This window comes from Ornithorhynchus anatinus, chromosome 1 (genome assembly GCF_004115215.2).
Source record: "Ornithorhynchus anatinus isolate Pmale09 chromosome 1, mOrnAna1.pri.v4, whole genome shotgun sequence".
In the NCBI taxonomy this organism is placed as follows: domain Eukaryota; kingdom Metazoa; phylum Chordata; class Mammalia; order Monotremata; family Ornithorhynchidae; genus Ornithorhynchus; species Ornithorhynchus anatinus.
Window position 1 is genome coordinate 182944637 of NC_041728.1, and position 27987 is coordinate 182972623.

Here is a 27987-nt window from a genome sequence, read left to right on the forward strand (position 1 = left end):
AAGATCCAGCGCTTAGCACATAGTAAGCATTTAACAAATACTATCATTATCACTATTAGAGAAGCAGCGTGGCTCAGTGGAAAGAGCCCCGGCTTTGGAGTCAGAGGTCATGGGTTCGAATCCCGGCTCGGCCGCTCGTCAGCTGTGTGACTGCGGGCGAGTCGCTTCACTTCTCTGGGCCTCGGTGACCTCATCTGGAAAATGGGATGAAGACCGTGAGCCCCCACGTGGGACAGCCCGATTCCCCTGTGTCTACCCCAGCGCTTAGAACAGTGCTCGGCACATAGTAAGCGCTTCACAGATACCGACATTATTAGTAGTAGTAGTAGTAGTACGTCTACGATGACAGTCACGAAGATCCAGCGCTTAGCCCACAGTAAGCGTTTAACAAATACTATCGTTATCATTTTTAGTACGTCTACGATGACAGTCCTGAAGATCCAGCGCTTAGCCCATAGTAAGCGCTGAACAAATACTATCGTTATCACTATTAGTACGTCTACGATGACAGTCACGAAGATCCAGCGCTTAGCCCATAGTAAGCGCTGAACAAATACTATCGTTATCACTATTACTACGTCTCCGATGACAGTCACGAAGATCCAGCGCTCAGAACAGGGCTTGGCACGTAGTAAGCGCTTAACGAGTATCATCGTTATTATTAGTAGTCATATTAGTATTATTATTTTCCTGATACCGATGAAATGACCAGAAACGTGTCTCCCTTGCGGCCCGGCAGAGCCCAGAGGGGAATCCGGGAGAGACGGGAAACGTGGGCGGCTGCCGGCGCTCGGATTCGGCCATCGAACGAGGGAGAAGGGAAAACCTCTTTCCCCCTGGAGGAGGAAGCGGGCTCAGGTAGGGCAGGGCCCTGGGACCCCCAATCCCCCCGACTTCATCCCACGGGGGACTCGCTCCAGCGCTTAGTACAGTGCTTCGGCGCTTCGCATGACAAAAGATTCACAATAATGATGGTGTTTGGTAAGCGCTTACTACGTACCAAGCACCGTTCTAAGCGCTGGAGTAGGTACGGAGAAGCGGCGCGGCTCAGCGGCAGGAGCCCGGGCTTGGGAGTCAGAGGTCATGGGTTCGAATCCCCGCTCGGCCCCTTGTCGGCTGTGTAACCGTGGGCCGGTCGCTTCACTTCTCTGGGCCTCGGTTCCCTCATCTGTAGTCATTCATTCAATAGTATTTATTGAGCGCTTCCTATGTGCAGAGCACTGGACTGAGCGCTCGGAACGGACAGATGGGTGACAGATCAAGACGGTCCCCGCCCTCCGACGGGCTCACGGTCTGATCGGGGGAGACGGACGGACGAGAACGACGGCGATAGATGGAATCGAGGGGAAGAACGTCTCATTAAAACAATAACAAATAAATAGAATCAGGGTGATGTACATCTCATTAACTCAGCTTGCGTGACTGTGGTCATGTCCCTTCCCTTCTCTGGGCCTCAGTTCCCTCATCTGGAAAATGGGGATGAAGACTGGGAGCCCCACCTTGGACCTTGTATCTCCCCCAGCGCTTAGTGCTCCGCCCAGAGTAAGCGCTTGACAAATACCGACATTATTATGACTATTATTACACAAGGTGATCAGGTTGTCCCAAGGGGGCTTTAATCCCCATTTGACAGATGAGGCAACTGAGGCCCAGAGAAGTGAAGCGACTTGCCCAAAGTCACCCAGCTGATAAGTGGCGGAGCCGGGATCCGAACCCTCGACCTCTGACTCCCAAGTCCGGGCTCTTGTCACTGAGCCACGCCAGTGCTTTGCACATAGAAAGCGCTCAACAAATACCATCATTATTATTATTATTATTCCGCAGATTCATCCATTCATTCCTTCAATTGTATTTATGGAGCGCTTACGGTGTGCGGAGCACTGTACTAAGCACTGGGGAGATTGTTGTAGTGTAAACAGACACGTTCCCTGCCCACAAGCAGCACGGCTTAATGGCAAGAGCCTGGGCTTAGGAGTCAGAGGTCGTGGGTTCTAATCCCGGCTCCGCCACTTGTCGACTGGGTGACTTTGGGCGAGACGCTTCACTTCTCTGGACCTCAGTCCCCTCATCTGGAAAATGGGGATGAAGACTAGGAGCCCTGCGGGGGACAATCTGATGACCTTGTATCTCCCCCAGCGCTTAGAACAGTGCTTGGCACATACTAAGCGCTTAACAAATACCATAATAATAATAATAACAATGAGCTGACAGTCTGGGGGTGGGGGGAGACAGACATGAATAGAAATAATAATGTTGGTATTTATTAAGCGCTTACTATGTGCAGAGCACTGTTCTAAGCAGCGATCCCGGCTCTGCCACTTGTCAGCTGTGGGACTGTGGGCGAGTCACTTCACTTCTCTTGGCCTCAGTGACCTCATCTGGAAAATGGGGATGAAGACCGTGAGCCCCACGTGGGACGACCTGATTCCCCTGTGTCTACCCCAGCGCTTAGAACAGTGCTCCGCACATAGTAAGCGCTTAACAAATACCAACATTATTATTAACATTATTCTCTGGGCCTCAGTTCCCTCATCTGGAAAATGGATATTAACTGTGAGCCTCACGTGGGACGACCCGATTCTCCTGGATGTCCCCCAGCGCTTAGAACGGTGCTCTGCACATAGTAAGCGCTTAACGAATACCATCATTATTTGCTAGGATTTATTATCCATTTCTTGATTTATCGTCCTCACCCAAGCGCTCATTTCAGTGCTCTGCACACGGTAAGCGCTCAATAAATACAGTCGACTGCCTGACTGACCCCCCGTCTGGTGGTCCAAAAGAGTGTCTTAACGGGCTGGAATTCCTCATTTAGGAAGAGGTGTCCGGGGCCTGCGGGAACCAGGAGGACGGACGCGAAGGCTCGGAAACGGGAAGAGAGAAGTTAGCCGGCGCAACGAAGAGCGGCGGGAAAGGTAACCGAGATCGATCCGGCCTTTTCATTTTTTTAACGGTACATCTTAAGCTCTTAGTACGTTCCAGGCACTGTACTAAGCGCTGCGGTAGATCCAAGACAATTAGCTTCCATTCGCTCATTCATTCAATCGTATTTACTGAGCGCTTATTGAGGGCAGAGCACTGCGCTAAGTGCTTGGAAAGGCCAATCCAGCAACAAATAATAATAATGTTGGTATTTGTTAAGCGCTTACTACGTGCCGAGCACCGTTCTAAGCGCTGGGGGAGATACGGGGTCATCGGGTCGTCCCACGGGAGGCTCACAGTTAATCCCCATTTTCCGGATGAGGGAACTGAGGCACAGGGAAGTGAAGTGACTCGCCCACAGTCGCACAGCTGGCAAGTGGCGGAGCCGGGATTCGAACCCGTGACCTCTGACTCCGAAGCCCGGGCTCTTTCAGCTTCCCTAAATAAGGCTGTCAGCTCCTTTTAGGCACGGAATGTGTCTGCTTATCGTTGTATTGTCCTCTCCCAAGCGCTTAGTACAGTGTTCTGCACACAATGAGCGCTCAATAAATACAATGGATGAATGAATGGATACAGTCCCTATCCCAAAGAGTAATAATAATAATAAAAACAATAATAATTGTGGTATTTGTTAAGCGCTTACTTTTTGCCAGACACTGTACTAAGCTTTGGGGTGGATATGAGCTAATCAGGTTTGATATGGTCCCCGTCCCAAATAATAATAATAATTGTAGTATTTGCTAAATGCTTACTATGTACCGAGCGCCGTAGTGAGTCTTGGGGCGGATAGGAGAAGCCGCGTGGCTCAGTGGAAAGAGCCCGGGCTTTGGAGGCAGAGGTCATGGGTTCGAATCCCGGCTCCGCCCCCTGTCAGCTGTGTGACTTTGGGTGAGTCACTTCACTTCTCTGGGCCTCAGTTCCCTCATCTGGAAAATGGCAATTAACTGTGAGCCTCGTGTGGGACGGACCTTGATGACCCTGTGTCTCCCCCAGCGCTTAGAACGGTGCTCGGCACCTAGTAAGCGCTTAACGAATACCAACATTCATTCACTCATTCATATGAGGTATCCAGGTTGGATACGGTCCCTGTACCATGTAATAATAATAATAATAATAGTAATTGTGGTATTTATAAAGCACATATTATGTGGCGGGTGCTGTACTGAGCGCTGGGGTGGACGCAAGCTAATCAGAATAAACACAGACCCTGTCCCAAACGAGACTCCCGGTTCTACCGCCCATCTTTCAGATGAGGGAACCGAGGCCCAGAGAAGAGGAAAGACTTGCCCAAGGTCACACAGCTGACAGGGGGCGGAGCCGGGATTAGAACCCAGGACTTTCTGACTCCCAGGCCCCGGCCCCAACCACCAGACCGCACTGCTTCTCTGCACTCTTGTGAGGGCACAAGGTAACAGAGTTGGCAGACGTGTATTTATTGAGCGTTTACCGTGGGCAGGGCGTAGACATGAAGCAGCGTGGCTCAGTGACAAGAGGCCTGCTTGGGAGTCAGAGGTGGTGGGTTCTAATCCCGCCGCCGCCACTTGTCCGCTGTGTGACCTGGGGCAGGTCACTTCACTTCTCTGGGCCTCGGTGACCTCATCTGGAAAATGGGGATTTTAATAATGTTGGTATTTGTTAAGCGCTTACTATGTGCCAAGCTCTGTTCTAAGGACTGGGGGAGATACAGGGTCATCGGGTTGTCCCACGTGGGGCTCACAATCTTCATCCCCATTTTACAGATGAGGTAACTGAGGCCCAGAGAAGTGAAGTGACTTGCCCGCAGTCACCCAGCTGACAAGTGGCAGAGGCAGGATTTGAACCCATGACCTCTGACTCCCAAGCCCAGGCTCTTTCCACTGAGCCACGCTGCTTCTCTATTTTAAGACCGGGATTTTAAGACCCGGAGCCCCACGGGGGGCAACCTGGTGACCCAGTGCTTAGAACAGTAAGCACATAATAATGTTGGTATTTGTTAAGCGCTTACTATGTGCAGGGCACTGTTCTAAGCACTAGGGTAGATACAGGGTAAACGGGTGTCCCACGTGAGGCTCACGATCTTCATTCCCATTTTACAGATGAGGTGACTGAGGCACAGAGAAGTGAAGTGACTCGCCCACAGTCACACAGCTGACAAGTAAGCACTTAATAAATGCCAACATTATTATTATTATTATTATCATTTATTGAGCATTTACTGTGTGCCGGGCACTGTACTGAGCACTTGGGAGAGGACAGTATAACCGAGTTGGAAGATACGTTCCCCGCCCATAAAGAGCTGACCGTCTAGAGGGGGAGACGGACATGAATAGAAATCAATAAATGAGGGATGTGGACGGAAGCGGCGAGGGACCGGGAGAGGGGACGAAGAAAGGGAGCGAGGCGGGGCGACGCGGAAGGGAGCGGGAGGAGAGGAGAGGAGGGCGCGGTCGGGGAAGGCCTCCGGGAGGAGGTGGGCCTTCAGGAGGGCTTTGAGAGGAGGGGAGAGTCATTAGCCAAAACCAGAAACCCAAAACACGAAGCCCAAGTCGACGACTGGAAATTCCCAAGGGCCGTCTTTCCTGGAAGAAGTGGATTAGGTGTTTCGCCGTGCCCCGTCGGCCTCGATTCTTACATCTGAGCCCCACGTCTCTCCTGGGACGGAATTTTCCATTATATGCCGTACGACGGCCCGGTCGGCCATCTCGGTCGCGACCCCGGATTTGCGACCCCACGATTCTGCCAGTAAGGAATGATTTTCCCTTCCCTCCCCCCGCCGGGCTAAATCCGGCACTCCCGGAGGTCTCCAATTAAGCCGGCTCGGGAATAAAGACGCGATCGTAAAGATCATTTCATTTTTAATTACGCACTCTGTTCAGTTAAGCGATCCAATGAGCCGTGGGGACGGCTCTCTAAACTCGACATAAAATCCAGGCGGCGGCGATTCGGACCGCTCCGTTTACGAGCTGAAGCCGGGTTTGGCGGCCGACTGGAATCCGGGCTGGAATTTATTCTCTCCGCGGACGGAGGTGTTTCGAGGGACGGCGTCGGCGGTCTCTGCCCCGTCGAGAGCCTTCCCTTCTCGATCCCCATCGCACGGCGATTTGATTTTGAGGCTGGAAACTCCTTTTAGGCGAGAACGTATCTACCACCTCAGCGTGGCTCAGTGGAAAGAGCCCGGGCTTCGGAGTCAGAGGTCACGGGTTCGACGCTCGGCCGCTTGTCGGCTGTGTGACTGTGGGCGAGTCACTTCGCTTCTCTGGGCCTCAGTGACCTCATCTGGAAAATGGGGATTAACCGGGAGCCTCGCGGGGGACGACCCGATGACCCTGTATCTACCCCAGCGCTTAGAAGAGTGCTCTGCACATAGTAAGCGCTTAACAAATACCGACATTATTATTATTACTTGTCAGCTGTGTGATTGTGGTCGAGTCACTTCACTTCTCTGGGCCTCAGTTCCCTCATCTGTAAAATGGGGATTAACCGGGAGCCTCACGGGGGACGACCCGATGACCCTGTATCTACCCCAGCGCTTAGAAGAGTGCTCTGCACATAGTAAGCGCTTACCAAATACCGACATTATTATTATTACTTGTCAGCTGTGTGACCGTGGGCGAGTCACTTGACTTCTCTGGGCCTCAGTGACCTCATCTGTAAAATGGGGATTAACTGGGAGCCTCACGTGGGACAACCTGATTCCCCTGTATCTCCCCCAGCGCTTAGAACAGTGCTCTGCACGTAGTAAGCGCTTAACAAATACCAACATTATTATTATTATTCTCTGGGCCTCAGTTACCTCATCTGTAAAATGGGGATTAACTGTGAGCCTCACGTGAGACGACCCGATGACCCCGGATCTCCCCCCAGCGCTTAGAACGGTGCTCTGCACATAGTAAGCGCTTAACAGATACCAACATAATTATTATTATTAGAACGGGGGAGACAGACAACAAAACAAAACAAGTTGACGGGCATCCAGAGCCTCAATCAATTGATCGATCGGTTGTATTTATTGAGCGCTTAGTGTGTAGGACTGTGAGCCCGGTGTGGGCAGGGATTGTCTCTACTGCCGAATTCTACTTTCCAAACGCTTAGTACAGTGCTCCGCGCCCAATAAGCGCTCGATAAATACGATTGAATGAATGAGTACATGAAGGACGGGCACTGTACTAATCACTTGGCCGAGTGGATAGATCAGGGACCTGGGAGTCAGAGGGATGTGAGTTCCGATCCCCGGCTCCATCACTTGTCTGCCGCGAGACCGTGGGCGAGTCACTTCACTTCTCTGGGCCTCAGTTCCCTCACCTGGAAAATGGGGATGAAGAGTGTGGGCCCCACGTGGGACAGGGACTGTGTCCAACCTGATTAGCTTGTATCTACCCCAACATTTAGCACAGTGCCCGGCACGTAGTAAGTGCTTAATAAATACCACAATAATAATAATGATTATTATTCCCTCATCTGTAAAATGGGGATTAAGACCGTGAGCCCCCTGTGGGACAGAGACTCTATCCAACCTGATTAGCTTGTATCTACCCCAGCATTTAGTACAGAGCCCGGCACGTAGTAAGTGCTTAGTAAATACCACAATAATGATAATGATCATTATTATTCCCTCATCTGTAAAATGGGGATCGAAGACGGTGAGCCCCCGTTGGGACAGGGACGGTGTTCAATCCAATTATCTTGTATCTACCCCAGTGCTTGGAACAGTGCCTGGCACAGAGTAAGCGCTTAATAAGTGCCTTTATTGTTATTATTCAACTGGGAGAGGACAGTATAACAGCGTTTGGTAGTCACGTTCGTAGCGATACGCCAACTGGGATTGAGGCCCGCTTAATAGCGATGAGTGACAGAGATTCTGGGCGACTGCGTGAAACAGCCCTGTGCGATGGAAACGGGTCTCGGAGCCTTTCACTAAAGGCTCAGAAGAGCGACGAAACTTCAGGGGCAAAATTTTTGCAATTTGCCAGCCCGCTCTGACCTCCATTCATCATTCAGACAGATTCCCCACATCCACTGGGCCTGGGATGGAACGGCCCCTTCCTCCATCTGATTAGCTAGAGACAGGGAGGAAAGTGGGAGAGAACTTGGGTCTCGGGGGAGAGAGGGAGGAAGGAAAAGAGGGGAGAGGGAGGGAGAGAGGGGGGAGAAAGAGAGAGAGTGTGAAGGGGGAAAAGGGAGGGAAAAGGAGGGAGAGAGGGAGAGGGAAGGGGGAGAGAGAGAAGGAGAGAGAAGGAGAGAGACAAAGATGAAGAAAAAGGGAGGGAGAGAGGGAAGGGGAGAGAGAGAAAGAGAGAAAAGGACAGAGAGAAAGAGGAAGAAAAAGGGAGGGAGAAAGAGAAAGAGGGGGAAGGAGAGAAAGAGGGAGGGGGGAGAGAGAGAAAGAGAGAGAGTAAAGGGGGAAAGAGACGGTTAAGGAGAGGGAAGGGAGAGAAAAAGGGAGGAGAGAGAGAAAGAGGGAGAGTGATGGAGGAAAAGAGAGAGGGGGGAGAAGGAGAGAAAGAAAGAAGGGGGAGAGAGTAGAAGAGAGAGAGAAAGAGGGGGAGAAAGGGAGAGAGAGGGAAGGGGGAGCGAGGAAGAGAGAGAGGGAGAAGGAGAGAGTGTTAGAGGGAAGAGGGAGGGAGGGAGAGGAAGATCTAGAGAGAGAAAGGGAGAAAAAGAGAGGGAAGGGGGAGAGGGAGGAGAGAAAGAGAGGGAAGGGGAAAAGGGAGGGAGGGAGGAAGAGAGAGAGGGAGGGAGGGCGAAAGGAAAAGGGAAGGGGGAGAGAGAGGGAGGAGAGAAAGAGAATGAAGGGGAAAGAGAGAGGAGAGGGAAGGAAAAGAGAGAGAAAGGGAGGAGAGAGAAAGAAGGAGAGAGGGAGAGGGAAGGGAAGAGGGAAAGAGAGAAAAAGAGCAGGAGGAGAGACAAAGAAAGAGAGAGGGAGGGAGAGAGATAGAAGAATGGTGGGAGAAAGTGAGAGAGGGAGGACAGAAAGAGGGAGGGAGAGTTAGAGGGGGAAAGGGAGAGGGAAAGAAGAGAAAGAGAGTGAATGAAGGGGGAAAAGGGAAGGAGGGAGAGAGGGAGGGAGAAAGGAGAGAGAGAGGGAGAGAGAAGAATGGGGAGAGAGAGGGAGAGAAAGAGGGAAAGGAAAGGGGAGAGAGAAAGAGAGAGTGAAGGGGGAAAGAGGGGAGTGAGAATAATAATAATAATAATAATAATGTTGGTATTTGTTAAGCGCTTACTATGTGCAGAGCACTGTTTTAAGCGCTGGGGGAGATACAGGGGAATCAGGTTGTCCCACGTGGGAAGAAAGGGAGAGAAAGAGGGAGGAGGGAAAGAAAGAGAGCGAGGGATGGGGAAAAGAGAGAGAGGGATGGAGAGAGGGAGAAGAGGAGAATGATGGGGAAAAGAGAGAGGGGAATGGAGAGAGAGGGAGGAGAGAGAGAAAGAGAGAGTGAAGGAGGAAAAGAGAGGAGGAGGGAGGAGGGAAAGAGAGGAAAGGAGGAGAGAAAGAGGGGAGGGAGACAGGAAAAGAGGAAGGGAAAGGGGTGAGAGGGAAGGAGGGGAGAGAGGGAGAAGGACAGAGTGTGTGAAGGGGGAAAAGAGAGGGGGGACGGGATGAGATAGAGGGGGAGAGAGGGAGAGGAGAGATAGAGAAGACAGAATTCACAACTGTGAAACCCCCTTTTCCAAATGCCTTTGTATCTGGGGTTCTGCAGCATGGCGCAGTGGAAAGAGCCTGGGCGCGGGAGTCAGAGGTCATGGGTTCGACTCCCGGCCCTACCACTTGTCAGCTGTGTGACTGTGGGCGAGTCACTTAACTTCTCTGTGCCTCAGTGACCTCATCTGTCAAATGGGGATTAACTGTGAGCCTCACGTGGGACAACCTGATGACCCTATATCTACCCCAGCGCTTAGAACAGTGCTCTGCACATAGTGAGCGCTTAATAAATACCAACTTTTCTTTAAATGTCTCGTGGTATCACAATAATAATGTCGGTATTCTAAGAGCTGGGGTAGATCCAAGGCAATCAGGTCGTCCCACGTAGGGCTCACAGACTTCATCCCCATTTTACAGATGAGGTCACTGAGGCCCAGAGAAGCAAAGTGATTTGCCGAAGGTCACACAGCTGACAGGCGGCGGGGCTGGGATTAGAACCCATGACCTCTGACTCCCAAGCCCAGGCCGTTCTCACTCATGGTATCACCTCCTCCAAGAGGCCCTCCCGGACTGAGCGCCCCTTTTCTTCATCTCCTCCTCCCCTCCGCTTCACCCCGATTCGCTCCCTTTGCTCTCCCCCCTCTCCGCCCCACACCACTTCATTCATTCATTCAGTCGTATTCATTGAGCACTATGTGCAGAGCACTGTGCTAAGCGCTTGGAGTGTACAATTCGGCAACAGAGACCATCCCCGCCCACTGCGTATAGAGGTACAGAGCTATCATTCTATTTATTTCTGTTGCTGCCTGTTAACTTGTTTTGGTGTTTATTTCCCCGCTTCTAGACCATAAACCCAGTGTGGACAGGGATCGTCTCTCTTTATTGCTGAACTGTACTTTCCAAGCGTTCAGTATAGTGTTCTGCAAACAGCAAGCGCTCAATAAATACGATTGAATGACTGCGTGAATTTAAGATAGACGGGAAGCTCTAGGGCTTAGTCAGGGAAGGCCTCTCGGAGGAGATGTGACTTCAGGAAGCTTTTGAAGGTGGAGAGTGTGATTGTCTGTCAATTATGACTCCCTTTGCTCTCCCCCCACCCCTCAACCCCACAGCACTTATGTCCCTATCTGTCATTTATGGATTTATATTCACGTCACGTCTGTCTCTCCGGCCCCCGACTGTCAGCTTGTTGCAGGCGGGGAATGTGTCTTTTTATTGTTCTATTGTAATAATAATGGTGGTATTTGTTAAGCGCTTACTATGTGCAGAGCACTGTTCTAAGCGCTGGGGCTGATACAGGGTCATCAGGTTGTCCCACGTGAGGCTCACAGTTAATCCCCATTTTACAGATGAGGTCACCGAGGCCCAGAGAAGTGAAGTGACTTGCCCACAGTCACAAAGCCGACAAGTGTGTGACTTGTCACACACTGTGCTTCACACAGAGAAGCAGCGCGGCTCAGTGGAAAGAGCACGGGCTTGGGAGTCAGAGTTCATGAGTTCGAATCCCGGCTCTGCCACTTGGCAGCTGTGTGACTGTGGACAAGTCACTTAACTTCTCTGTGCCTCGGTGACCTCATCTGTAAATGGGGATTAACTGTGAGCCTCACGTGGGACAACCTGATGACCCTCTATCTCCCCCACCGCTTAGAACAGTGCTCGGCACTTAGTAAGCGCTTAACAAATACCAACATTATTATTATTATTATTATTATTATTATTATTAAGTGGCAGAGCCGGGAGTTGAACCCATGGCCTCTGACTCCGAAGCCCGGGCCCTTTCCACTGAGCCACGCTGCTTCCCCTATTGTACCCTCCCAAGCGCGTCACTTGTCAGCTGTGTGACTTTGGGCAAGTCACTTCACTCCTCTGAGCCTCAGTCACCTCATCTGGAAAGTAGGGATGAAGACCGTGAACCCCACGGGGGCCAACCTGATGACCTTGAATCCTCCCCCAGCGCTTAGAACGGTGCTCGGCACCTAGTAAGCGCTTAACAAATACCAACATTATTATTATTATTATTATATGTTTTCCTGACCACAGGGAGCTTCCAGCTTAGAGAAGGAGCTTGAAATCTAGAGGAGGAGTTTACAATTTAAAGGGGGGACAAAATTTATAGTTTAAAGGAGGAACAAACAATCTAGAGGAGGAATTTACAATTCAGAGGAGGAGTTTATCATCTAGAGGAAGCGCTGGCAGTCTAGAGGAGGAGCTGACAAAGGAGAGGGGGAGCTGACAGAGAAAATCTAGAGGAGTTTACAATCTAGAGGGCAAGCTGACAGTCCAGAGGAGAAATTTAGGGTCTAGAGGAGGAGCTGACCGTTTAGAAGAAGACCTTACATTGTAGAGGAACTTCCAAACTAGAGAAGGAACCTACAAGCTAGAGGAGGATTTTACAGTCTAGAGGAGGAACTTACAATTTAGAGGAAGAGTTGACAGTCTAGAGGAGGAGCTAACAATTTAGAGGAGCTTATAGTCCAGAGGAGAGGTTTACAATCTAGAGGAGGAGCTGGCAGTTCTGAAGAAGAATTTACAATGTAGAGGAGCTTCCCATCGAGAGAAGACCGTAAGCCCGTCAAACGGCAGGGACCGTCTCTATCTGTTGCCGACTTGTTCATTCCAAGCGCTTAGTACAGTGCTCTGCACATAGTAAGCGCTCAATAGATACTATTGATTGATTGATTGAGAGAAGGACTTTATAATCTAGAGGAGAATTGTACAGTCTAGGGGAGGAATTTACAGTTCAGAAGAGGAGTTTACGCTCTAGAGGAGGAATTTAGTTTAGAAGAGGAATTTGCCATCCAGAGGAGGAGCTAAGAATTTAGAGGATCTTACAGTCCAGAGGAGAGGCTTACAATCTAGAAGAGGAGCTGACGGATTAGAAGAGGAGTTTACATTGTAAGGAGCTTCCAATCTAACCTATTTGTATTTGTTAAGCGCTTACTATGTGCAGAGCACTGTTCTAAGCGCTGGGGTAGACACAGGGGAATCAGGTTGTCCCACGTGGGGCTCACAGTCTTAATCCCCATTTTACAGGTGAGGTAACTGAGGCGCAGAGAAATTAAGTGACTTGCCCAAAGTCACACAGCTGACAAGTGGCAGAGCTGGGATTCGAACTCATGACCTCTGACTCCAAAGCCCATGCTCTTTCCACTGAGCCACGCTGCTTCTCTAATCAATCAATCAATCAATCTAGAGAAGGAAGTTACAATCTAGAGGAGGATTTTACAGTCTAGGGGAGAAACTCACAGTTTAGAGGAGGAGTTGACAGTCTAGAGGAGGAGCTCAAGAATTTAGAGGAGTTTACGGTCCAGAGGAGAGGTTTACAATCTAGAGGAGGAGCTGACAGATTCGAAGAGGAGTTTACATTGTAAGGAGCTTCCAATCTAGAGAAGGAATTTACAATCTAGAGGAGGATTTTGCCTGTTTAGAGGAGGAACTTACAATTCAGAGGAGGAGTTGACCGTCTACAGGAGGAGCTAACAATTTAGAGGAGTTTATAGTCCAGAAATCTAGAGGAGGAACTGTCAGTTTAGAAGAAGACCATACACTGTAGAGGAGCTTCCAATCGAGAGAAGGACTTTATAATCTAGAGGAGAATTTTACAGCCTAGGGGAGGAATTTACAGTTCAGAAGAGGAGTTTACACTCTAGAGGAGGAACTTACAGTTTAGAGGAGGAATTTGCCGTCTAGAGGAGGAATTTACAGTTTAGAGGAGGAATTTGCCGTCTAGAGGAGGAGTTAAGAATTTAGAGGACCTTACAGTCCAGAGGAGAGGCTTACAATCTAGAAGAGGAGTTTACATTGTAAGGAGCTCCCATTCTAGAGGAGGAGCTGACAGTGTAGAGGAGGAGCTGAGAGTCGAGAGGAGGAACAAAGAATCCAGAGGAGGAGTTGACAGACTAGAGGAGGAGTTTCCATTGCAGAGGAGCTTCCAATCTAGAGAAGGAAAAACCAGGCTAAAGGAGGAGCTGACAGTTTAGAGGAGGAACTTTCACTCTAGAGAAGGAGCTGACAGTCTAGAGAGGAACAGTCTAGAGGAGGAGTTTACAAGCCAGATGAGTAGCTAACAGTCTAGACGAAGAGCTGACAGTCTAGGGGAGGAATTTACAATTCAGAGGAGGAGCTGACATCTTCGAAAAGGAGCTTCCACTGCAGAGGAGCTTCCAATCTAGAGAAGGAACATCCAGGCTAGAGGAGGAGCTGACGGTCTAGAGGAGGAACAAACAGACTAGAGGAGGAGTTTACAATCCAGAGGAGGAGCTAATAGTCTAGCGGAAGAGCTGCCAGTCTAGAGGAGGAGGAGTTTATAATCCAGAGGAGGAGCTGACATTTTAGAAGAGGAGCTTCCACTGCAGGAGAGCTTCCAATCTAATAATAATAATAATGATGTTGGTATTTGTTAAGCGCTAATCTAGAGAAGCAACATCCAGGCTAGTGGAGTTGACAGTTTAGAGGAGGAACAAACAGTCTAGAGGAGGGATTTACTAGTCAGTGGAGTAGCTAACAGTCTAGAGGAAGAGCTGACAGTCTAGAGAAGGAACAAACAGTCTAGAGAAGGAGTTTACAATCCAGAGGAGGAGCTGACATCTTCGAAGAGGAGCTTCCACTGCAGTGGAGCTTCCAATCTAGAGAAGGAACATCCAGGCTAGAGGAGGAGCTGACGGTCTAGAGGAGGAACAAACGGTCTAGAGGAGGAGTTTACGATCCAGAGGAGGAGCTAAAAGTTTAGAGGAAGAGCTGACAGTCTAGAGGAGGAGTTTACAATCCAGGCGAGGGGCTGACATCTTAGAAGAGGAGCTTCCATTGCAGTGGAGCTTCCAATCTAGAGAAGAAACTTCCAGGCTAGAGGAGGAGCTGACAGTCTAGAGGAAGGACAAACAGTCCAGAGGAGGAGTTCACAATGCAGAGAAAGAGCTGACAGTCCTAGAGGTCACTTGAGGCAAATCAGTGAAATTTCCTCCTCCTCTGTTCCCTGGAGAGAAGACCGATACCCTTCTGTCCCCGTCAGGCCTCGAGCCCGGCGGGGACGGGGCCCGTGTCCGACCGGATGATGTCCTAAATCTGCAACAGGGGAGTCCGGACCTTCCCCAGCTCGGAGATGGGAGTGTGTGCTTGTGTGTGATAAGAGTACGCTAATCAGCTAATCAGCTGCCGCCTCCAGGGAGGCTTCCTAAAACCTCCAGGTTCCTAATTCAGAGAGCCCGACGCGAGGCTCACTGCCTAAGAATGAAAATCTCCCTAAGCGCGATTTGTCTGGGTTTCGTTTCTCCCTTTTCCGCCCAATAACGAGGTCTGTGATGATTCCAACCGAGCTCACCGTCCTGCTGTTTTCAGGGCGAGTTTTAATAACTATGCAAATTTGAAAATTAATTTACTGCTTAAGTTGGGGGAACACGACTTTTGGAGTGACAAAAGGGTGATGGATTGTAAAATTATCCCCCTAAAAATCATCCGTCATAGTAAACAGAAATTTATCAACCGCTGGTAATTTTACAGTTGTTTCCCGGTCTTATCTTCTGGGGGGAACGCACTTAAAACTGATTAGGCTACGGCGTATCTCCGGATCCATCAATCATCCGCAGAGTGATTGGATTCGGGGTTAAGGTACCCCCACATCGGGCAGGCGGGAAGCCAATATGGAGGTGCCCGGGGGGCTCTGAGATGCAGGAGGGAGATGAGCGAGGATTTGGGGGGGCAGGGGTCCCCTTTTTACGGTAAGTGTTAAGCACTTTTTATGTGCCAGACACCTCTAGGGTAGATCCAAGATAATCAGGTTGGACACAGTCCCCGTCCCACATGGGGCTCACAGTCTCAAATCCCATTTTCCAGATGAAGGAAGTGAGGCCCAGAGGAGTGAAGTGACTGGTCCCAGGTCCCGCAACAGATACGCGGTGGAGCCGGGATAATAATAATAACTGTGGTATTTGTCAAGTGCTTACTACATGCCAGACACTGTACTAAGCACTGGAGTAAATACAAGGTAATCAGCTCGGATACAGTCCCTGTCCCATGAGGGGCTCCCGGGCTTCATCCCCATTTTCCAGATGAGGGAAGTGAGGCCCAGAGAAGTGAAGTGACTTGTCCAAGGTCACGCAGCAGACAAGTGGCGGAGCCGGGATGAGAACTCAGGACCTCTGACTCCCAGGCCCGGTCTCTACCCGCTAGGCCACGCTGCTTCCCTCGTAGGGTCGGGCCTTCAGGCCGGGCGCAGACCCGATTCTGAGTTCAGAAATCCCGCTCAACAACGACTTATGGGCCAGTGATAATAATAGTAATTGATAGTAATTGGAGTATTTTTTAAGCACTTACTATGTGCCTAGCACTGGACTAAGCTCTGGGACGGATCCATGCAAATCAGGTTGACACCAACCCTGTCCCATGTGGGGCTCACGGTCTCAATCCCCATTTTCCAGATGAGGTAACTGAGGCCCAGAGAAGTGAAGTGATTCGCCCAAGGTCACACAGCAGACAACTGGTGGAGCCGGGATTGGAACTCAGGACCTTCTGACTCCCGGGCCCGGGCTCTAGCCACCAAACCACGGTTCCTCTTGTGAGCCGATGCTTGCGGATGACCTGTCTTGAGCAAGGCAGGTGGGGAAACCCAGAGCTCGAGCCATGAAGCGGGGGGAAAGGGGGCGAGGCACCCCCAGACCCGGCTCCCGGCGCTGGGTGTGGGGTGGATGGAAACACACACCAGTTTTGTCAGAGGCCCTGGGTTCGAATCCCGGCTCCGCCACTTGTCAGCTGTGTGACTGTGGGCAAGCCACTTCACGTCTCTGGGCCTCAGTTCCCTCATCTGGAAAATGGGGATTAAGATTGTGAGCCCCACGTGGGACGACCTGATCACCTTGTATCCCCCCCAGCGCTTAGAACAGTGCTTGGCACATAGTAAGCGCTTAACAAATCCTATCATTATTATTCTCTGTAATTTATGTATTCATTTCTATTCCGGTCTGTCTCCCCCTCTAGACTGCAACCTCGCTATGGGCTGGGAATGTTTCCGTTATATTGTCCTCTCCCCCTGAGAAGTCGCATGGCGTAGTGACCAGAGCCCGGGCCTGGGAGTCAGAAGGTCATGGGCTCTAATCCCGGCTCTGCCGCTTGTCTGTTGTGTGGTCTTGGGCAAGTCGCTTCACTTCTCTGGGCCTCAGTTCCCTCGTCTGGAAAATGGGGGTGAAGACTGTGAGTCCCACGTCGGACAACCTGATTACTCCAGCGCTTAGCACACAAATACCGACATAATTATTATTATTATTATCATTCTCTGGACCTCAGTTTCCTCATCTGGAAAATAATAATACTGTTGGAATTTGTTAAGCGCTAACTATGTGCAGAGCACTGTTCTAAGCGCTGGGGTTTACAGGGTAGTCAGGTTGTCCCGCGTGAGGCTCACAGTCTTAATCCCCATTTTCCAGATGAGGTAACTGAGGCCCACAGAAATGAAGTGACTCGCCCACAGTCCCGCAGCTGCCAAGTGGCAGAGCCGGGATTCGAACCCATGACCTCTGACTCCGAAGCCCGGGCTCTTTCCACTGAGCCACGCTGCTTCACGGGGATGAAGACTGATTGAAAGTGATGGAGAATAAGGGTCGTGGGGATTAGGACGAGACCTGTATCTAACTCCAGCGCTTAGCACACAGTAAGCGCTTAACAAATACCAACATTATTATTATTATTCTCTGGACCTGTATCTAAGTACCTAAGAGATGCATTCGGTCCCATTTATTGAGCGTTTACTGTCTGCAAAGTACCATACCAAGCGTTTGGGAGAGGACAGTAGAACAGTAAACATTCCCAGGCCACAGCGAGTTCAGATCCAAAGGAAATCTCATTTGGGAATTCTCCTTTCCATGTCCTCTCCGCGCTTGGATCTGTGACATTTGACCCCAGACTACTTGTTCTGTTTTGTTTTGTTGTCTGTCTCCCCCGTTTAGACCGTGAGCCCGTTGTTGGGCGGGGATCGTCTCTAACTGTTGCCCAGTTGTACATTCCAAGCGCTTAGTACAGTGCTTAGTACAGCTGAGCTCCGTAAGCGTTCAGTAAATACAATTGAATGAATGAATGAATTTGGGCATTGGATATTTGCTCCACCATCAACCCTGCAGCCCTTACATTTCTCTTGTCTTATGCCGTAAAGTTGACTCCGAACCATAGCGATGCCATGGATGTACCTCTCCCCCAATAATAATAGTAATAATAATATGATATTTGCTAAGCGTTTACTATGTGCCAAGCATTGTTCTAAGCGCTGGGGGAGATACAGAGTAATCAGGTTGTCCCACGTGGGGCTCACAGGCTTCATCCCCATTTGACAGATGAGGTCACTGAGGGCCAGAGAAGTGAAGTGACTTGCCCAAGGTCACATAGCAGACAAGTGGCGGAGGCGGGATTAGAACCCTCAACCTCTGACTCCCAAGCCTGGGCTCTTGCCACAGAACCATTCTGCTTCTCCGCCTCCGTCTGCAATTTATTTATATTAATGTCTCCTCTAGTCTGTTCATCGTGGGCGGGGAACATGTCTTCTACCGACTCTGTTGTACCGGACTCTCCCAAGTGCTTTTTTTTAATGGTATTTCTTAAGCGCTTACCATGTGCCAGGTGCTGTTCTAAGCACTGGGGTAGATACAAGGTCAGCGGGCTGTCCCACGTGGGGCTCTCAGTCTTAATCCCCATTTGACAGATGAAGTAACTGAGGCCTGGAGAAGTGAAGTGACTTGCCTAAGGTCACACTGGAAGAATGAAGGGGAAGAAGAGATGGGAGAGTGAGGGGGAAGAGGAGAAGGAGGAGAGGGAAAGAGTGAAGGGGAGGAAGAGAGAGGGATGAGGGAAAGGAGGGAGGATGAGGGGCAAGAGTGAGGGGGAAGAAGAGAAGGGAGAGTGAGGGGAAGGAGGAGGAGGAGGGAGAGGGATGAGGGAAAGGAGAGAAGGGGAAAAGTGAAGGGGAAAAAGGAGGGAAAATGAGGGGGAAATGGGGGGGAAGTGAAGGGGAGGAGGAGAGAGGGATGAGGGAAGGGAGGGAGGTGGAAGAGTGAAGGGGATAAAGGAGAGAAAATGAAGGGAAAAGAAGAGGAGGAGGAGGGGGAAAGAGTGAAGGGGAAGGGAAAGAGGGATGAGGGAAAGGAGGGAGGTGGAAGAGTGAAGGGGAAAAAGGAGAGAAAATGAAGGGAAAAGGGGGGCGGAAGAGTGAAGGGGAAGAGGAGAGAGGGATGAGGGAAAGGAGAGAAGGGGAAAAGTGAAGGGGAAAAAGGAGGGAAAATGAGGGGGAAATGGGGAGGGGAGAATGAAGGGGAGGAGGAGAGAGGGATGAGGGAAAGGAGGGCGGTGGAAGAGTGAAGGGGATAAAGGAGAGAAAATGAAAGGAGAAGAGGAGGAGGAGGGGGAAAGAGTGAAGGGGAGGGGAAAGAGGGATGAGGGAAAGGAGGGAGGTGGAAGAGTGAAGGGGAAAAAGGGAATATGAAGGGAAAAGGGGGGGGGGAGAGTGAAGGGGAAGAGGAGGGGGGGTGAGGGAAAGGAGGGAGGTGGTAGAGTGAAGGAGAAGAAGAGGAGGGAGGATGAGGAGGAGAAGGAATGAGGGATATGGACGTAAATGCTGGGGGGTTGGGGGGCTGGACAAAGGGAGCAAGTCAGGTTGACGCAGAAAGGAGCGGGAGTGAAGAAAAGAGGGGTGCAGTCAGGGAAGGCCTCCTGGAGGAGATGGACCTTCGATAAGGCTTTGAAGGGAGGGAGGGTCATTGTCCGTGGGATTTGACAATCCCTACCAACGGGCTCACAGTCTAGAATACTTAGTAGTGTTCTGCACCCAGTAAGCATTCAATAACTATCATCGACCGGTAGATCGATTGGGAGAATTACCGTACGGGACTTTTCATTTTTAAAGGCATTTGTTAAGCGTTTATTATGTGCCAGATACTGTACTACCCGCCTGGTTACGTACAAGCTAATCAGATTGGACGCAGTCCCTGTCCCACGTGGGGCTCACCGTCTTCCTCCCCATTTTACAGATGAGGGAACTGAGGCCCAGAGAAGCGATGCGAGTTGCCCAAGGTCACACAGCAGACAAGTGGCGGAGCTGGGATTAGAACCCAGGTCCTCTGACTCCCGGGGAACTTGCCGAGAGATGCACGACCTCAGTTCGGACCCTGAAATCCGAGATCTGAGCCTCGCCGGAACATTGAGAGGCAGTGTAGCCTAGTGGATAGAGCCCGGGGCCGGGAGTCAGAGGGACCTGGGTTCTACTCAGAAGCAGCGTGGCTCAGTGGAAAGAACATGGGCCTGGGAGCCAGAGGTCATGGGTTCGAGTCCCGGCTCTGCCACTTGTCAGCTGGGTGACTGTGGGCGAGTCACTTCACTTCTCCGGGCCTCAGTTCCCTCATCTGGAAAATGGGGATTAAGACTCTGAGCCTCACGTGGGACAACCTGATGACCCTGTATCTCCCCAGCGCTTAGAACAGTGCCCTGCACATAGTAAGCGCTTAACAAATACCGACATTATTATTATTATTACTCCCAGCTCCACCGCTCGTCTGCTGTGTGACTTTAGGCAAGACACTTCACTTCTCTGGGCCTCAGATCCCTCCTCTGTCAAATGGGGACGAAGACTGGGAGCCCCACGTGGGACAACCTGATTCCCCTGTATCTCCCCCGGCGCTTAGAACAGTGCCGGGCACATAGTAAGCGCTTAACAAATACCCTCGTCATGATTAACCCCGGCTCCGCCGCTCGTCTGCTGTGTGACCTCGGACAGGTCGCTTCACTTCCCTGGGCCTCAGTTCCCTCATCGGCAAAAGGGGGGTGGAGGCCGCGAGCCCCACGTGGGACAGGGACTGTGTCCGTCCCGATCTGCTGGTATCCACCCCAACGCTTAGTACAGTGCCTGGCACATAGTCAGCACTTAACCAACACCATAATTACCTCAGCCGCTCTCAGACCAGCCTGGGAGTCTGAACGATTTCACCAACATTTCTCTATCGGTGTGTTTTTGGGGTTTTTTTTTCTCCCTCCGGGAGGCAGAGAGCCCAGGCCCTCCTGATTATTAATCTCCAGAGGTGGAGGAGGTCTCTTTGAGGAGGTCACCGTCTGCTCCAGCGAAATCACCGTGGGATCGGGGGGCGGGGGGCCCGGCCGATCCAAAGGAAAACCTTTCATTATTTCCAAACGTTGTTATACCTCCGCCGCAGAGATCGGCGAGGGCTCAGAGGATCCCTGAGGGAGAAGGCGGCTTCCCTTATTATAGGAAAGGTGACGCGTGGAAGAAAGGAAGTTCAACCGTGACATTTTTAGCTCAGTCAGGAAGGATCCAAGGCCTCTCAGATCCACTGCCGCCTCCCGGGGTCCGCCGATGCTTTCTGGATTTCTTTCCCGGGGGGAGCCTCCCAACCCGGGGGATGTTCACTCATTGATTCAACCTTATTTATTGAGCGCTTTCTGGGTACTAAGCACTTGGCCTACCTCACCTCGCTACTCTCCTCCTCCAGCGCGGCCCGCACGCTTCGGGCCTCTCATGCCAACCTCCTCCCTGGGCCTCCGGCTCGCCTGTCCCGCCGCCGACCCCCGGCCCACATAATAATAATAATGTTGGTATTTGTTAAGCGCTTACTATGTGCAGAGCACTGTTCTAAGCGCTGGGGGAGGTACAGGGTCATCAGGTCGTCCCACGTGAGGCTCGCAGTCTTAATCCCCGTTTTACAGATGAGGGAACTGAGGCCCAGAGAAGTGAAGTGACTTGCCCACAGTCACGCAGCTGAGAAGTGGCAGAGCTGGGATTCGAACCCATGACCTCTGGCTCCCAAGCCCATGCTCTTCCCACTCAGCCACGCTGCTTCTCATGAAGCCCGGGCTTTATAATAATAATAATAATATTGGTATTTGTTAAGCGCTTACTATGTGCAGAGCACTGTTCTAAGCGCTGGGATAGACATAGGGGTATCAGGTCGTCCCACACGGGGCTCACAGTCTTAATCCCCATTTTACAGATGAGGTAACTGAGGCCCAGAGAAGTTAAGTGACTTGCCCACAGTCACACAGCTGGCAAGTGGCAGAGCTGGGATTCGAACTCATGACCTCTGACTCCAAAGCCCATGCTCTTTCCACTGAGCCACGCTGCTTCTCATGAAGCCCGGGCTTTATAGCATCCCGGGGGCAGCATCCTGTTTTCTTTCTTTCTTTCTTTCTTTCTTTCTTTCTTTCTTTCTTTCTTTCTTTCTTTCTTTCTTTCTTTCTTTCTTTCTTTCTTTCTTTCTTTTTTCTTTCCTTTCTTTCTTCCTTTCCTTTCTTTCCTTTCCTTCCTTTCCTTCCTTTCCTTCCTTCCTTCCTTCCTTCCTTCCTTCCTTCCTTCCTTCCTTCCTTCCTTCCTTCCTTCCTTCCTTCCTTCCTTCCTTCCTTCCTTCCTTCCTTCCTTTTTTTCTATTCACGTCTGTCTCCTCCCCCTCAGACTGTAAACCCACTGTGGGCAGGGAATGTCACTGCTTATTGATGTATTATCCTCACCCATGCACTTAGTACAGTGCTCTGCACACAATAAGCGCTCAATAAATATGATTAAATGAATGAACAAACGAATGAATAAACAGACACCTTCCCTGCCCACAAAGAGTTTACAGTCCAGAGGGGGAGACAGGAATTAATAGAAATAAAGAAATTACAGATACAGGCATAAGTGAAGACGTGTCTTGTTCCTGGGACCCGTCAGGACTGCATCCTTATCGTGGCCTAGCGGTTAGAGCCCGGGCCTGGGAATCAGAAGGACCTGGGTTCTAATCCCGGCTCCACCACGTGTCTGCTGTGTGACCTTGTTCAAGTCGTTTCACTTGTCTCTGCCTCCACGACCTCATCTGTAAAACGGGGATTAAGACCGGAGGACAGGGACTGGGTCCAACCCGATGACCGTGTATCCATCCTAGCGCTCAGTACAGTCAGTGCCCGGAACCTGGTAAGAGCATAACAAACACCTGAAAAAAACGATATGGACAGAATAATAAAGGTATTTGTTAAGCACTTACTATGTGCTAAGCACTGTTCTAAGCACTGGTGGAGATACAGGGTAATCAGGTTGTCCCACGCGGGGCTCACACTTTTAATCTCCATTTTCCAGATGAGGTCACTGAGGCCCAGAGAAGTGAAGTGACTTGCCCAAGGTCACCCAGCAGACGAGTGGCGGAGCCGGGATTAGAACCCCGGTCCCCTGACTCCCAAATGGGCGCTTTTGCCAATAAGGGCCGTGGGGCTGGGGGTGGGGCTGAATTCAAGGCGCTGACAAAAATCTCACAGAACATAAGAGCCATAAAAATAGAATCCAATTGAAAGTTACTTCATAATTACCGAACTACTTTTCTGTAATCAGTTGGTAATCCAGTCCTTGGAGCCCTCGGGTTTTTAAGGGAGAGGAGAGAGATAGGGGGTGGTGGGAATTAGCTTTTCGTAATACAGGGGCCGGTTTTTAATAGGACAAAATACCGCCACTGCCAGCCCGCTGCTGATTTTTCATCCTTTCCGTAGCATCCCGGTCCCTCCGGAGGCGGACGGAAGCCGTCCCTGGTTGATTCTGGTCCGTGAAGATGGAAACCGATTCAGGGTAATTGCCCCCATCTCGGAATTCCCGTTTCTAGGATGTAGTTTGGGATGATGGGAAGACTGCCAGGGGAGGGATGGGATTTATTAAGGGTGGAGAGAACTTGATATATATGTATATACATGTATATATATGTATATCAAGTTCTCTCCACCCTTAATATATATAATTATATATATATATACAAGTACATATGTATATCAAGTTCTCTCCACCCTTAATATATATATGTGTGTGTGTGTGTGTATATATATACGTATATATGTATATATACATATACATATATATACAAGTTCTTTCCACCCTTAATATATATACAATATAATATAAATTTTATATATGTATAATTATATATATATATAAATGGTATTTGTGAAGCGCTTACTATGTGCCAGGCATTGTACTAAGCACTGGGGTAGATACAAGCAAATCGTGTTGGACACAGTCCCTGTCCCAAATAGGACTCACAGCCTCAATCCCCATTTTAATAATAATAATAATAATAATCATGATGATGGTACTTGTTAAGCGCTTACTATGTGCCAGGTACTGTTCTTAGCGCTGGGGTAAATACAGGGTCATCAGGTTGGCCCCCGTGGGGCTCACAGTCGTCACCCCCATTTTCCAGATGAGGTCACTGAGGCCCAGAGAAGTCAAGTGTGGCTCAGTGGAAAGAGCCCGGGCTTGGGAGTCAGAGGTCATGGGTTCGAATCCTGGCTCCGCCTCTTGCCAGCTGTGTGACTTTGGGCAAGTCACTTCACTTCTCTGGGCCTCAGTTCCCTCATCTGGAAAATGGGGATGAAAACTGTGAGCCCCACGTGGGACAACCTGATCACCTTGTATCCCCCAGCGCTTAGAACAGTGCTCGGCACATAGTAAGCGCTTAACAAATACCAACATCATCAAGTGACTTCCCCAAGGCCACACAGCAGAAGAGTGGAGGAGCCGGGATTAGAACCCGTGACCTTCTGACTCCCAGGTCCGGTCTGTAGCCACTACACCAGGCTACTTCCCTAACTCCCTCCCTCCCCTCAAGGAGCTGACAGTCTACCCTGTAAAGAATGCCATATATTGTGGTATTTGTTAAGCGCTGACTATGTGCCGGGCACTATACTAAACGCATGGGGCGATTCACACCAATCGAGTCGGACACGGGCCCTGCCCGGCATGGGGCTCGCAGTCTTAATCTCCATTTTCCAGATGAGGGGACCGAGGCCCAGAGAAGCGAAGTGACTCGCCCAAGGCCACGCTGAGCGGATCCCTGCCCTCAGGGAACTGGCAGGCTACTAAGAGAAGCGGCGCGGCTCAGTGGAAAGAGCCCGGGCTTGGGAGTCAGAGGTCATGGGTTCTAATCCCACCTCCGCCTCTGGTCAGCTGTGTGACTTTGGGCAAGTCACTTCACTTCTCTGGGCCTCAGTTCCCTCATCTGCAAAATGGGGATGAAGACTGGGAGCCCCATGTGGGACAACCTGATCACCTCGTATCCCCCCCAGCGCTTAGAACAGTGCTTGGCACATAGCAACCACTTAACAAATGCCATCATTGTTATGAGAGAAGCAGCGTGGCTCAGTAGAAAAAGCACAGGCTTGGGAGTCAGAGGACATGGGTTCAAATTCTGATTCAGTCACTTGTCAGCTGTGTGACTTCGGGCAAGTCACTTACCTTCTCTGGGCCTCAGTTCCCTCATCTGGAAAATGGGGATGGAAACTGTGAGCCCCACGTGGGACAACCTGATCGCCTTGTATCCTCTCCAGCACTTAGAGCAGTGCTTTGCACGTGGTAAGCGCTTAACAAATGCTATCATTATTATTATTATTACTGTGTGTAGAACGCTGTACTGAGCGCTTGGGAGAGGACGGTCGAGTTAGTCTCTCGGTCCCGGTCTTCAAGGAACCGAGGGTCTACTGAGAAGCAGCGTGGCTCAGTGGAAAGAGCATGGGCTTTGGAGTCAGAGGTCATGAGTTCGAATCCCAGCTCTGCCACTTGTCAGCTGTGTGACTGTGGGCGAGTCACTTAACTTCTCTGGGCCTCAGTGACCTCATCTGGAAAATGGGGATGAAGACTGTGAGCCCCACGTGGGACAACCTGATTCCCCTGTGTCTACCCCAGCGCTTAGAACGGTGCTCTGCACATAGTAAGCGCTTAACAAATACCAACATTATTATTATTATTATTACTGTGTGCAGACCACTGTACTGAGTGCCCGGGAGAGGACGAGAGAGTAGACGTGACCCTTCAGGAGCTTCCAGTCTACTGCATGCAGAGCACCGTGCTGAGCCCTCGAAAGAGGATAATTTGACAGAGTTGGCAAGAATAATAATAATAACGATGATACTTAAGCGCTTACTATGTGCCAAGCACTGTTCTGAGCACTGGGGGAGGTAAAAGGTCATCAGGTTGTCCCACGTGGGGCTCACAGTCTTCATCCCCATTTTCCAGATGAGGTCACTGAGGCCCAGAGAAGTGAAGTGACTTGCCCAAAGTCACACAACCGATCGGTGGCGGAGCGGGATTAGAACCCACGACCTCTGACTCCCAAGCCCGGGCCTTTGCCGCTAAGCCACGCTGCTTCTCCGCACGTCCCCCTTAGTCCCCTGTACTGTATGTGGACTGGGTCCCATCTGAGCATCTCGCAGCTACCCCGGCGCTTAGTACAGGGCTTGGCCCAAAGTGAGCGCTCACCAAATACCATCCAAAATAAATAGATAAATGAATCAAATGAGTATGGACTGGGTCCAATCTGATATCTCGTGTCTACCCCGGCGCTCAGTCCGGGGCTCGGCACAGAGTGAGCGCTCGACAGACCCCCCTCGAAAATAAATCCGGAAAGGAATCGAATGAGCAGAGCCCTGAACCCCCAGCCCCTATCGACTTGGATGTTAATGGTAATAATCACCGTGGCGTTTATTAAGTGCGTACGCCGCGCCCTCGGCCCAACTGAGCGTTTGGTGTAGATTCTAGACTGCGACCCCGTCGTTGGGTAGGGATGGTCTCTATCTGTTGCCCAGTTGTACCCTCCAACCGCTTAGCACGGTGCTCTGCACACGGTAAGCGCTCAATAAATACCACCGAATGAATACGAGATGTTCAGATGGGACACCATCCCCGTCCCACGTGGCTGCTCAGTACAGTTCTCTGCACGCAGTAAGCGCTCAAAATAGCAGCGTCGCTGAGCGGAAAGAGCCCGGGCCTGGGTGTCGGAGGTCGCGGGTTCTAATCCCGACCCCGCCTCTCGCCTGCTGGGTGACCTCGGGCAAGTCACTTCTCTTCTCCGGGCCTCGGTTCCCTCATTAGTAGAACAGGGATGAAGACCCTGAGCCAGCGTGAGACAACCCGATTACCCGGTATCCCCCAGCGTTTAGAACAGTGCTGGGCACTGGGTAGGCGTTTAAACAATACCATCATTATTATTATTATTACTAAAATCGAACGAATGACTCACAGCCGAAGGGGGAGAGGGAGAGAGAACCGTTATCGACGGTGTCATTACTGCCTTCTAATTGTCCTCGAAAATAGCTGGCGTTCGGGAAGGGCGTGCGAGGGATCCTCTCCTTTAAAACACAACGTTTCGGGCAGAAAACGATGGAAAACCCGGATACGGGATGTCGATTCTTGCGCGAAATATGTTCCTAATATCTCCCCCTCCCCCTCCCCCCCAACTTTTCTTTATCGCAGAAATGGAAAGAAGTAGAAGAAAGAGAAGAACGGATTATCCCAAATTTCCCTGGAGTCTCTCAATAAATTTAACCGCAATACCGTGATTTTATTAGAAAAAGAGAGGCACCGTCTGCACGAGGTTGAAGGACAAAAGGAGGAAAATGGAAAAACAGAAGAGTCTTCTTTCAAAAGCCCCGATCGGCTTGGAGGAGCCGATTTAGACTCTCTGAGTGATTATCTGAGAGCTTCTCTTGTGCCGGCCAAGGTTCTAATGATCTATAAAAACTCTTTCCAGTGGGCCGCGAATGCGGCACTTAAGGCGTCGGCGATATATTCGAAAGAAAAATAAACCGTGGTGGGGGAAAGGAAAAAAAAAAACAAAAAACAAAATAAAATAAAACCACAGCCCACATGGTTAGCTTTTGCAGCGGGCCACTCGGCTGACCTGCGATTTTCACGACCCGGCCGGCGATAAAGAGACCGGGCTGAGGGAGACGTTTGAGGAGGGAACACAAAAGGATTCTACGGAAAGTCTTAATTTTGCACTTTTTTGAATACTTGTACAGGAGCTGTAAACATTTTCTGGGGGAGGGAAGAAAGATATATTTGTAGCAAGAAAAGAAACGACAGCACTATATTGATGATTTGATGCCTTTTCAAAAAAAAAATTTTTACAGGTGACTAACTTTTAAAGCTGATGTTAAATATGAACAGAAACCTGAGTGGGGTTTTATGAAGTGTCTTTGTTCTAGTGCTTCTAAACACTCAGCTGAGCCCTAGCACACCATTCCAGGCCCAGACCTTCCACTTCAAGGGCCTGGGAGTCAGCAGGTCGTGGGTTCTAATCCCGGTTCCGCCACTGGTCTGCTGCGGGGCCCTGGGCGGGTCACTTCACTGCTCTGTGCCTCGGTTCCCCCGATTGGAAAATGGGGAATAAGACTGAGAGCCCTATGCGGGACGGGGACCGTGTCCAACCGGATTTGCTTGGATCCATCCCAGCGCTTAGCACAGTGCTTGCCACAGAGGAAGCGCTTGCCAAATACCATCGTTACGGTTAATTATTATTATTATTCCTGCCCTCTTTTGCCCAAGACCGTAAGCCCTTACAGGGCAGGGACGGTTTAGTAGCAGTAAAGGTGATATTTATGAGGCTGGCGGAGAGACCCCGAGCCTGGGTCCTGAGTTCTAATCCTGCCTCCACCACTTGTCTGCTGTGTGGCCT

General features: G+C 50.5%; 1 long non-coding RNA gene across 1 annotated transcript; it reads left to right on the forward strand.

The window, feature by feature from the left end:
* Positions 1 to 750: 750 nt before the first annotated feature.
* LOC120638666 lies at positions 751 to 27482 on the forward strand. The gene is made up of 4 exons (XR_005660507.1): positions 751 to 858; positions 2816 to 2915; positions 23036 to 23111; positions 26784 to 27482. It is a non-coding gene; the product is annotated as an uncharacterized LOC120638666 (long non-coding RNA).
* Positions 27483 to 27987: the final 505 nt, after the last annotated feature.